The sequence below is a fragment of the Lineus longissimus genome, chromosome 16 (assembly GCF_910592395.1).
Source record: "Lineus longissimus chromosome 16, tnLinLong1.2, whole genome shotgun sequence".
In the NCBI taxonomy this organism is placed as follows: Eukaryota; Metazoa; Nemertea; class Pilidiophora; order Heteronemertea; family Lineidae; genus Lineus; species Lineus longissimus.
This window is the reverse complement of record NC_088323.1, coordinates 4,026,540-4,039,786: the sequence shown is the minus strand read 5'-3', so window position 1 is coordinate 4,039,786 and position 13,247 is coordinate 4,026,540. Positions and strand designations below refer to the sequence as shown.

The 13,247-nt window shown below is 40.5% G+C and overlaps 1 protein-coding gene across 8 annotated transcripts in view; it reads left to right on the top strand.

Annotated features, from left to right (window-relative positions):
- The window catches only part of LOC135500480 (zinc finger CCCH domain-containing protein 10-like), an 80,142-nt gene that overhangs the window by 44,017 nt on the left and 22,878 nt on the right, over window positions 1-13,247 (top strand). For 5 of the 8 annotated variants that reach the window (XM_064791979.1, XM_064791985.1, XM_064791981.1 and 2 more), the window contains exon 2: window positions 9,437-9,510. The exons of the other annotated variants lie outside the window; for them this stretch is intronic. The gene's annotated coding sequence lies outside the window, so the exon portion shown is untranslated. The remainder of the gene's footprint in view (window positions 1-9,436; window positions 9,511-13,247) is intronic. 8 annotated transcript variants of the gene reach the window in all.

Here is a 13,247-nt window from a genome sequence, read left to right as displayed (position 1 = left end):
CCTGGGTATCAGAATAACTGTGAAGGATGATGTTGGCTATGGATTTTCCCTCAGCGTGTTTTCGAGACGTAAGAAACCCATTGAAGCCCTGATATCGACCCAATTCTTATCGATAAAAAAACTCAAATTTCTGATATCAATATTTCTATCAAGAATCTATTTTGATCACGAAAATGATGAATTTTTCATGAGTATCTGATAACAGAAAGAATGAAACGTCTTTGAATAGGTAATAGGATGTTGATGAAAACCTTGTTTTATGTTTTTACCATAGCTGTTGATAGCCACCTGAAAGGCTATCGATAGTTCTGATCGAGTATCTATATTGAGTTTATAGAAGTTGTAAATGTGATATAACAGGCTGCTTTTAATCGCTTAAGGATTTCAGGTTCCAGCCAAAATGGTGGTGACTAAGGTCAACCCTTAACAACTTGTATGACATTTGTGAACCACGTCTTTTTTACTTGCTGTTGCTGCTGCTTTTTTAAGCGACATCCAAGAAAGAGAATAAAAATAAGATGGACACGAAGTCTGGCTTTCTGGAATGATTAATGGGGTGCTAATTGAATACAACACAATGACAATAAAAGAGTGTTTGTCTTCAATAAAAAAGGTTGCAATCAATTCTGCAATTAAAAGGTTGTTCAAAAGAGACCTACTTGCTGCATTCTAAAGCTTGTCGAGTTCTTTTAGGAAGACCTTTGGGAAGGCAACTGGTAGACTTCGTGGTTGGTTTTGATATTACAATACATTAGAATGTGTGGTAAGTCTGCCTGATACATGTAGACTTGACAACAAACTGCTTTGCCAATTGAAGTCCTTCTTCAATACGTTCTTAGAAAACATGTTATTTTAAACATTACATGCTTGAAATTTCAATAAAACAGTTGACAACATTGACAAGTATCAGCTTGGGTTGTTGCATAGTCAGCATCACTTCATGATCCAAAGCTTCCAAGCTGATTACTGCGACATAAAGTGCAGTGGCATTCCTCCTCCCATTACCATCTTCCCACAGCAGACCTTTGTTGTTCCCAACATACACCCTAACAACGCCTTCGTGTGAAAATGTACCTTAGAAACTGTCCTTAGGCCAGCAGCACGGAAATGTCCCAAAATACCCTTTTATGACTACATATTAATCAATAAAACAGAAATTTACTCCAATGCACTTCTATTGATTTCTGATCGGTCACAGGAGATGGCAACACTGATTGTAAACAAAGTGATATTGATGAGGCAAGCGATATAAATGGGTAATCACTCACTTGAATGTGGCATCTCCAGGGAGACACAAGTCGTTTGATTGCAGTTTGCTGTTGGTACAAGTGACCATTAATACAGAAAACTCCAGGAAATGCACATCTTGGTGATTCTCAGTTTCCATTGCAGAAGCAAACATATTGCCCAAGTCACACTTTTGGCCCAGTTCATTGACTCGGAGAGGTGGGCTTCCCTCGAAGAGACAGTTGCTAAAACCCATGGTGATTAGGATTACCTTCACTTATGTCTACCCTGATTTGATATTCTGTCTGAACAAGACCTGTTAGTGATTCACACAGAATTAACAAGATTGTTCCCTCACCTCAGTGTTCTGAAATTAATTTGGAGTGTGCTTGGAATTCTAATCTTGCTTGAATTCAAATTTGAATTGATTCGTAAGTAGACTTGTGCTTGTGCATGATATGTGTGGTAAGTAATGCGTTTACCTGTCCATGTCGATAGTATCCAATTAGACTCATTTTGGACTTCCGTTGGTCAATTTGTTCTTCTGCACCGGAAGTCTGCATCTGAGAGGTACTCCAGTTTCCATAGCTTCAGAAACATGGAGACATGTCTATAATTCTTTGCCTTGGGCTGGCCATCGTTCACTCACCTGGTGTCAGACGTCGTCAGCAGGTATCCAAGGAAACTAATTTTTTGGCCATGGTGATCTAAGTGGTTTCCAGATATTAAAATGTCATCCCTCTCTACCTGGCTTCAACAACTATTGAGAAAATACAAAGATTGCCTTGGGCTGGAAATTGTTGACAACAATGACCAGTAAAATTTTTTCATCTGGATGAGAGCTGGTTGAGAGAAGTGCGATGGAAAACGATAGCTTCTTTAGCAAATGATAACCAAAGAGTTAGCCTGGGGCCAATCCATGCGATATCTTGTTGGGTAGGTTATAGAACAGAAGAGTCTTTCCAAGGCTAGAATGTAGTAGCAAAGAATTCTCCTTCGTGTCAGTCCCTCTGAACCTGCTCTGTCACCCTTGAACATTACTTTCATGCAGCATAAGGATCATAAAGGCCCCGCAAATGAGAGATTTTTGTTACAGCGACCTGCAATGAAAAATCTCCTGCCTGAGGTCGTCATCTCAGGTGCGTGCAACAAGATTCATATCATATCATTGCTGTAGGTATGAAGTCCACTTTAGGCTGCTGTTCACCTCTGTGGGATCTTTTACTTGCCCTGGCATAGTCACTCGGGCACAATGGACCACACGGTTTCGTTTCCATCAATGGTGGCACCTGTGACGAAACATGGTGGGCTTCCCTCCACACAGAAGCTATCATTTTATTTCCATCCAACAACTCAAGTTGCTGTGACAAAAAGATATCGTTTGCAGTAAGCTTTAGGTGCTGCTTTGCGAGGGGTCTTCTTCAGAAAGGTGCTCGAGACAAGAGTCAACCATGTCGTAGCACCCTATTGGGACTACGTGCAACTGATTGCCTGCCGTCTTTGCCCAGCAGTCTCAAATAACCATCTAATCTGATTTGGCTCGTTGAAGGATGTTGCGATCCTTGTGAGCCTTGTGAGTCAAGATGATTTTCTGCATGGTATATTGCTTCATCCGTGAACAGTTTGTAAAATATGGATGAGCATGTGTAGTAAATTGTTCCGTACACATTGCCCCATTGAGCTGATCTGAACTGCCTCTTGCGCTAATTAACTCCATTGAACACTATTTGTTTTGTGTAATCGGTTTTCAGATTAATGTGTTTACAAAGCATTATTGGCGAATCGAAAATCAGGATGTGGACGCAAAGTGGTCTTGAAACAGATGCTTTTATCGGATGAAGTTGTCGAGGCCGCAGTACTTGTTCGATTAACTTCATTCAGGCTCATGCAAACTCAGGCAACTGCATTCAGAGCTGAAGGAACCAAACTAGCCACTAGAGAGTCACCGACTGAACTGCTCAAGTGTTATATGAGACCTTGGTAACTCTATTTCCACCGTCACAGTATCGATATTGGGTTGGGTACAACAGTATCCGTTTCCCCTTTGATGGCGATTCCATTAGTGCCCAATCGACATTCTCGGTCATGGCCGCTTGGTCTAGTTCAGACTTGCTTACTGTTCAGTGCCGACTGGCCAGGCTACAGTTCATGCATTAGCTTCCTAAAGCACACAGTAAACAAGCAATTTTTGATTCTGTGATCTGTAATTTATGATTGCATGCGATGAACACTGATCGTAAATGGTGGCCATCACAGGTGCCTGCAACAACAATTTGTAATCGTTGTGATCTGCGATCTGTTTCAAACACAGTGATTGCTCTCTCAATAGGCTGCAGTACACATGTACTGGCTGATGTATCAGATTTCTGTTGGGAGTACTCTGACCATATCGATCTTAGACCAGGTCTAACGCAGTTCAGTTTGATGGTGATATTCATTTCAGTGTACAACCTGGGTCAAAACTTATACAAAATAGGCCAAAGTCAGCCTCGTTCTGGATTGACCTAGTTTGTGTACTATCTAGTGCATTCCAGTTTCAATGCACTATGATCTCAGATAGTGCTTTGATAGCTGGGGTCATTATTTGAAATGACTCTGACACAGCCCAAATCTTTTTTTACCTCAATAAACATGCTTAATATTGTTAGATACATACCACACTACAATCCTAATGCAACATGTATTCCATTTAAGCACTTTTGAGAGCATAAAATGCATTTCATTGTGAGTACTGTCCAACACACACCCCATCCCCAACTTCTAATTGGGATAGAAAAAGTTTCTATGTCTAAAACAAGAGACCATTGATGGGAGACCTTTGATTGACATCTTGGCTGTGGAATTCAACCACTTTTCTCAATGAATATGCACACCCCTTGATGTATGAGGCCTATGAATGGCTGGAGTCCACCCAGCACAGCCCCCTCCCCCTCAACTAAACTGTCAACAACATTCTTGGTGGTCAACTTGTGTATGGTATCATGATACAGCCTGGTACAGGGACCTTTCTGCTTGATTAATTACACACATTTGGGTTAATTTGTTTATACACTTGTCTGCTATAATCTCTCAAACTCAGCAGGCTGCTTGTTTGCAAGGCGGCATATTCCTTTGATCTTGTAATAGGGATAGATTTTGTTTCTGATACTTCAAGTGCAGAAGGTCAATTCCATGGTGTTGACCATGTCTTACTGTAGTGAATGAGTACAATTTACACCCTTTCTGGTCATCAACGAAGTGGCTATCACATTTTTGATGTTGCTTGTCCAGCTCATTATCAGCCGCTCATTAGCATATTGACCACAGTAACCATGATGAAACACGTGGTGGTGAAGATCAAGTGCTTCCTGCCTTGTCAATTTTGTTACATCTTTCCTGGTTCCAGTTCTTCTGAACAGGTTAAACTTATTTTGTTGTTCCTTTGGTGGATTATATTCTTACTTCTTTTGGATGATCAATGTTTCACCTTTGTAGGCCTATATTCATTCAGTGACCCTTACTTTGATTTATATTTTTCGACCAAAAAAGGAATATGGAATGAAATAATTGTTTGGATATTTGGATATTCTTGATTCAATGGATTAGGGATGTTGAGAGGGTGATTTTATTTATTGTACTGCAATAGTGAATTCAATGCACATTTCAGATGGACAAACTCCACTTTCCATGCATGGCACTATTATTGTTTACATTCCTAATATAGGTAAACTAGGACATATTATGCATGAATCTATGTCAGTGGGCGGCCAAGTTTATGCTAACCAGGTATACTAAACCGAGGCTATAATCTGCCAGCAACTGGGTCACTTTGGATATCAGTTACACTTTGGCTACCCAGAGCACTCACTGTTTGGGTCCAATAGACCTACTCAGATTAGGTTACCTTGCTCATAGGTCATAGAAGGCTTAGGCTACTGGTGCTGACCAGGCAAACAACTATAAACTGCCTGATGTACGAGTTGCATATGTTTGGTGCATGTGATTCGACATCGATCAAGAATCAGAACACAACAGTATCCAAGATCACTTTGATGGTGATGGCTGCTCATGTTCAACTCGTGGCTTAATCATTACTGGTGTTGTCTTGTATCAAGGGTCGCTTTGGTTACTTAGCCCAGGGGCCGGCTAAATATCATGTTTACACCTGCCTCTAGTTCTGTACGGGGTACTGATCTCTTAAACTACAATGTGCCTTACAGTGATAAATCTTGAAACGAGTAATTTTTGTTGCTTGGTGGATGTTTATGAGGCCAATCCCCCCATAACTGCTGAATTCAAAATGAGGCTTCGTTGGCACATACCCAGGTGTTTTAATAGAATACCAAACTTTCCTTGTTAAATGATGATCAAAGATGATCAAAACAGTTCATCAAAATTTAGTACACCGCACCAGACATGCATAAGCATGAAAACGGCAAAGTGATTGAGCCAGTCGGCTGTATGATTAGATGTGATCTGACTTGATGGCTCCCATCTAGATAAGAGCAGGAATGCAAGAGCCAACCAACATTACCATGCAGTCAAGTAGATGGCCGTCTTCATGTCGGATCAAATCTGAGTGTTGTTACGAGGGGACAGGTGATACTGCAAAGGATCCCTCTGCTCTCAACCAAGTCTTAATCTCGTCATTAACATCAGTAACAAATCAAGGAATGGCCATTTCCACTCGGAGCATTTACAGTTCGTCACCAATGACAAGCTTCGTCGTCAAAATTAACATCTGCGTCCAAATTTTATCGGATTACGCAGAAAAGTCACATGTGTTGAAACCAATCCTGCCATCGATGGACACTCAATTAACGTGAGGTGCTGATCATGATTTTACGAGGTTTCGCAGTGATCCTCCGTCGTAGATATTATGGGGTTTCACCTGCGCATTTCTTGAATTGTTGAATGAAGGAGCGGTCACTGTTAGGGTGTCCGCGATTTAAAGTTTTGTATGATGGGACGCCTCTCAACTGAAGATTTTGCCTCTCAGTTGAAGATGCACTGAAGATTTCGGTAAACAGAAGACGAGGTTCAGATTTTAGAAATTAACGAAAAACTATTGCAGCTGGTTCTGTTGTAGGTTTCAGGCAATATAAGATAAAGCTGTAACCTGTTCTCTGATCGGCTTTGTACTGTCTGTTTTGTTCTAAGTATGTTTTTAATGGAATTTGGATGGCTTAGTTGCAGTTATTTACTTTCCTTTAGTCTTCCCTTCCTTTGAATGCTGGAAGCTTTTGATCTTGTAATGAAAGTTACTCTGTGATGGGAAAAGTCCTCACCTTTTTGAAGGATTTTCATTTTCTGGAGACAGAGGCACTGGATTGCCCACATCATACTCATAGGCAAGTTTGTCTGCCTGCTAGTCTGGGGTGATTGATTCTCATCAGCTTGCATAATTGGTGGTCAATAGACTAACGATTGGTCTTTCATCCTGTCACAATTGGCCAATTTGCCGCCCGGTAATACCACCTGATGCTACCGTTGCCTAGGAGGGAGGGACCCGGCATTGATTTCCCACTGGGGATGGAATATGTGGGTGATGTTAGTTGGTAGTACTTTGTCCAGGTCATGGGCAATCTCGTTGGACCCCAAACCAAGGTGGGACCCCTTCTCTATCAGGGACAGTGATTTTGGTACAGAATGGGTGGTTTCCATGTACTTTGACCTCAATTATAGGGACACTTCTCTATCGAGGACAGTATTTGTCAGTCCCATGGGTGTTCTTAAAAGAGATGTTCTAATGTAATATTTATTGTGTAGCCCTCATGTGACTACACTATAAATTGAGTCATTCCCAGATAGTCCTGCTGTTGGCATGGGCACAGCAAGATTGATCCCATCAAGGAAGGCGTGTTTGGATGTCGTTCTTTTCTAGCAGATTGTCATCTAGATAATTGGCGACAAGGTATGGCTACCTAAAAGGACCCAACTACCACATAAAAGATTGAGTTTGTCTGCTTCCCAACTGATATAACGCAAACCAGCCACCATGAAACTTGGCTATAAAAAATTAACAGGCAATCAGATCTGTAAGTAATTGGCAAACTTACACCGATGAGGTTTGGGCACAAGACAAAATCCCTAGCAAAGAAAATGCTCAGGACAGTCATCATTGACATTAATGGTAATGACTTATTGGATCGTTATCTTATCTAGCCAGGAAGCTAATCAAGTGTAGGATTTGGATAGCCTCTTCATGAAATATGGATGAACTGCGATTTACAAATTGACTTCAGGCACCATTCTCCACAGCAGACATGATATCCAAGCATATTCTCTCTGCCAGTTTAAGCCTCCATGTTGTATTAGTCGTTGTCTCTCCTGTCTCGCCTTTATCACAGTACACCAAAAATATTTGTGCTCATATGAGGAACATAATCAATGCTGAATGGAACACAAACCAGGCCATTGCGATGCATATGAGACAGAGACCTGACCCCTTCACTCCTGCCTGCAGCCCCCTTTAACAAAATTCTAAAATTCCCACAGAAAGTGCACGTGTGGGTAGTTTCATCTACCTCCTCATGTCATGCAGTGTGCGCTGTCGATCGGAGTTTGTATATGCGATTGTTGATTAATTAGTTAATGATCAGATTATCATCGGAAGATTAATATCTCTGAATGTGTGCTGAAGCAAGAAACTTTCGTTGTGGTGGAGCGTGAATGCCAAATGTCGTTCATTCTTGTTTGGTGTGGTGTGGCCTGAAAGTTATTTGGACTTCGACATTTTTTCATCTTTCAGAGTTGAATTTTTTCATAAGTTCAAAATTCTGAACATTTTTCAAAGTCAAACATTTTTTGGGACTGATGACGTTGCTTCATTCTAAGCAGAAATTTTGTTTATAAATTGCAGCGTTACACCTTATAGCTTTCTCAAGCTTCATAGACTGGCGCACAGAAATAACTATTTGGAATTAATTTCTTCAAACTTAGGTTCAGATCAAACAGAAATGAAGAGGAAATTGCTTGCTTTCTGATCTTGTTGAGGCAATTAATGTCTCTTGGTCGTCATCCTTTACCAAAAACTAGATTTCAAACTGCTGTTATTATCATCATTACCGTTGCTTTGATTTATAGAGGTCACAGGAAGGTACCCTTGGCTGCAACTTCTCACTGATGAGGTACCCTTGGCTGCAACTTCTCACTGATGAAGTAAAGCGGTCTGCGGACTTGCAATTTATATTTCACATTTCTATCGATGCAGGGGTAAGGTAAAGTGGTGCAATTAAAGCCCTGATTATAGCCCCTACAGTGTAGAAAATAACTGGTAGTACCCATCAATGCACACCGAGGCTATGATTGTATCACATTACCTTACCTTTAAATAAGCTGAAATTGACTTTTCATAATTGACAGCTTTATTGACTCCCGACGTCTGCAGAAAACATCGATTATTTTCAATTACGAGCAATTGATTGTTTCTCAACCAATCTGGAATCTACCCTTTGTTTATCTGACTCGTAATCAATGATCTGATTGATTTGTTTTGTGCGGCAAGAAAACCTGATACGTTCATTGTATGTTTAATGAAACTGGATGAGGCTGATGAAAAATACTCTTAGTGTCAGCAGCCTGTAACCGTTTCTGAATATTTGAGGAACACATGGTCGGTCAATGCTATTCACAGTGTTCAATTCAACAATATTTTGGCGTCACCAAGTTTATCCCAGGTGATGACGGTCTGTTACATCATTCCAGTTTTAATCATCACAGGACTCGGGCCGCTTTCCCTCTGCGCATTATTACGTACAGAATTTCTTTCCCGTTGTATTCAAACCGTTTCTCAAGAAGACATTGTCATAAAATTTTCACAGATGAATTAAGTGATAGGTAAACGATATGATTGCGGCGAAACGTCTTTATGTCTTCGCAGATGAGTTGTTTTGTAATACTTTGCATACATTCGTGTATTCATTATGCATGTCTACTCCTAGCATTACAGCTGAAGTTGATGTAACTGGGTCAGTGGCACCACACGAGACAGACGCATTACATCACCTCAGAGCAACTCTGAGCTAGGTTTGAAAATCGGCGGTTAATTCATTTTCAGTCGAATACCGTAGTGGTTAACCACTGTCAGCATACTGACGCAAAGCTAATATCGGTCAGCCAAGATGCCAGATTCAATTAGCGCGATATTGGAATCGCTCTGATTGGTTTATTCGTGTGCTTATGAAATATTCATTGCGTTGTAATCAAGCGTTTGAGTTGTGTGTTGCAGGTGGATGTTGACCAGGGAAATCGTGCAATGGTGTCATAGGTTCTCACATCAGATGTAACGTTGAATTTTGGGAGGTAAGTTTGACTTAAATTTGTTATGATCTCTGTAGTCTCCTTTTTTTTGGGGGGGGGGGGGGGTAAGATAAAGTGGTACTAAATGGCCCTGGTACACTTATAGCCTTTGTGTGCATTTGTGTGTACCTCTAGCTCATTTCTATCATGTTACCAGTGGTCTTCTTCTTCATTGTTTGGTTGTTCATGCAGGTAGCAGATCTGTAGTGTGGATACAACAACGAAACAGGTAGTTCACATCAGGTTGTCAGCATTTCCCACAGCTTCGTCTGGTTACCGGTGGTCAATCTGACCCTGGACGACCGCAGCCCACTGGGGATTTGTTATGAATCAATATTGAGTCTCAGCTGTAATTACTTTGACATTTTAGCTTTGGTTGGTCTCATATTCTTTTCATAAGCAGGGCTTTACCAGTCAGGTGAAGATTCTTGTTGGCCAAACGCCCCCGCGAACGAGCAATTTGAATCGCATGCAACGATAATCACTCATTTGTGGTATTCAACGCAGGTCTCGAGTCAGTATCTGAGTTTACTGAGTGCACAAAAATGCAGTGCATGATGGGATGGTATTCTCAGCAAATGTGTATGATACTCAAGAAATCATGCCAGGCCTGTTGAAAAACTGACAACGAAAGAAACTGTTAAGATTGATGTGACAAAAATTTAGCCATCGCATCCAGATGACAGGAAAAACTTTGCTCGGGTGTAAAAAATTGACTAGGAAAGCTGATATTGACAGAGCCGGATGATAGGGAATTATGGCCTTGCTCACAGGATATCAGTGTTTGCAATAGAAAATATGCTAAGCCTTGTTTTTATTGCAGCTGCGCTTGGTGTCGCAACCAAGGACTTGATGGTAAATGGTCTTGGTTAGAAATTGCATATAGTACCTCGATATTATTGTTATTTGTCTAATCAAGATGTTTATATATACAGACTTGAACATACAGACTTGAACTAATGCAGCAGAAGTGAGACAGCCTATTTACGGCTTTGATTAGCCAAGCAAATGCCATCACCATATTATGGACCCAAAGACTGATTAAGCGCAAAGAAAAATAGAGACTTATTGCTCCATAAATGTCATGCTGGGAAATGCTAGGGGTTCACGTTGTGATTTTTCCCCGGCTTTCAATGTCTGGTGTCCGTCAACACACCATTTATTTGATGAAAACGTTCATTTCTGCATGCCAACTTCTGGATAATGTTGAATACCAACTTCTTCATTATCTCAGGGATGTCAAATGTCCGATTTTAGGCATATTTCAGACTTTTCCCTCTTACTATGCTGACTGTGTAGTTAGAATGCAAAGATCTCTGTCTCAAGTCTCTGTGGGTCTTTGAATTTTCAAATTTGGACCAAAACTAAGCATTTTAGAGGTATTTTGATTTTAGTACTAGTGAGTGCATATCTATTAACATGATTAAGGACAATATTTGTACAAGAAAAACATTTCAGACTTTCAGCCTTGGCTCATTGACAACCGTGTTATTAAACCCACTCGATAATGAAGGACCGCATCATTCTTATGTTATGGTATGAATCGGGCAAATATTTTCATACTCAAAAGTGATATTACTCTCATATCAATCTTTCCATGGAAATAAAATAATCGGCATCACCCCGCATTTCTAAATTAATGTTTATTTCTTAGCACGCGTCCCCGGCATCACATGACGTTTCTAAATTGATATTGATTTCTTAACATGCAACCCCAGAGTGAGAAATCGTGTCACTTTTCTCTCATTCAAAATTGCAAGCTTGGTTTGTTTTGCTTGCCACTTTCTGATTGGTCGAGATGTAATAATTTGTGGCGGGGTTAATTCGTTGCCTTGTTGGTCCGTTATTGTCAGGTTTATTTTCTTGCTACCCTGTGTAATCCTTAAAAGCTTAATCTGTTCGTTCAAAAATTGGGAATTCCACTTCAAAAGTTTGAAATTATCAGATCTGATGATTTCAGACTGGTCTGAAAATTCTGCAAATGACTGTTAGTAGAGCAGCTGTCAATAGTATAATATTCAAACTACACAAGAACGCACTATGTCACTTTTTTCAAAAGAGCCGGGAGTAGATGATGTGAAAACGTGGTTCATCATGAAGTTATTGGGGACAGACTAACAAAATCCTTAAAAAATAAGCGTAATTGGGGCACAGACTCTTGAATGTAACAATGGGGACTGAATCAAAGCGTTCTTTGTAGTTACTGGTGAACCAAGAATGAAATGGCGAAATGAAATGAAATATTAGAATTATGAAATTGGTCTTGTTGTCCAAGAGGCATCAACATTATGATGACAAATTTACTTCTGTGGACCAGACAGATGATACTGTCTTGCACATTAGGTAAGGGCGTCTATCAGGTACTTACATATAAGGGTACTTACACATATCAGGCACTTACATTAGGTAAGGGGCCATCTATCGGGTACTTACATAAGTGTATTTGCACTTTTGGACCCTCTTCTCCCTTTACGCACCTTATTGGACTGGCCGTAACCCTCTTCAGTAAGCCATGCATTCTACATTGTATACAGGTCGTGTGTGAAATCTGATATGTGAATTTTATCATACTTTCTACTATTTGTGTGCAAACTTGCTCCTCTGCCAGTTCCCTCCCAGTCAGTGCATATGTATTCTACGAACAGCCCCTTAAAGGATCAATGCAGTAGTTTGAATACGTTGTGTTTCCTTCGAGTATCATGAGTGTTAATCTTTTATGGTAGACTGGATCTGCAGTTACATTTTGCCAGTGGAGTATCTCTGCTGATGATGCGTCGTTTCATTTTGTTTCGATCATTTGGGCATTTAAAGTTTCATCAAAACCCCAAATAAACTATGTCTGGGACAATTCTGTAAGTATTGTTTTTATGCTAAACAAATCATCAGGTTGGTTGAACAGGTTCAGTTGTTTTTCTTCAACCTTTCAATTTTTTATGGTTTACCCATGACGATGATGAATTGCTTCGACTCAGTCGATTTATGTCTTTTGTTTCCCAGTTTGCCTGGGATATGTTAATTTTGAATGCTTTTTGCTGTGATTTAAAACTGCAAGGTTGCCATGCCACTCAAGACTATTTTTCACAAAGTGTGTTTTTCCACATGCATGCATAGTGAGGTAAAAGTTGAAGTTTTGATCTTATGGTCTGATACTCTGACTTCACACTTTAACCCATCTATCTGGAAAACTTCCACTTTCAGTAGACCTCAGCTTGGTCAGTGTGCAACATGAGCATTTCTGACCAGCACCCGTTTATACACCTGGGCGGAGTGCAAGGCCAGTAAGAAAGAGATCTGCCAAGAGTCACACGTCGACTGAGGGAATGGGGGAGGGGTGCAGACCAGGGAGCTTTTGATTATTAGCTGAAAGTACAGGACACCCAACCACAGCCACTCTCTGGATGAGTCCTGAGGTCTCCGGAATGACAAATACCTCTCTCAGAGGTGACCATCAATCCCGTCTTCCTGCAACAGACTATAAGATCATGACATCAACATCATCTACAGTCACCCCAACCACCTCTCAGTCAATAGCAAGAATTACTCCATCTCATCACAGCGAACAAGCATGTGCTAATTATGAAATCTGAGGCTGAACTGATGTTCCCTGGCTTTATACTTTATATAACCTGAGGTGTGACAGTTGTATTGATAATTATTGATGATTATTGATAATTTCCAATTTTGGTGTGCCGTAATGAAATTATCAACGTTGGATGGCCAAGGAAATGATGTTATGACCA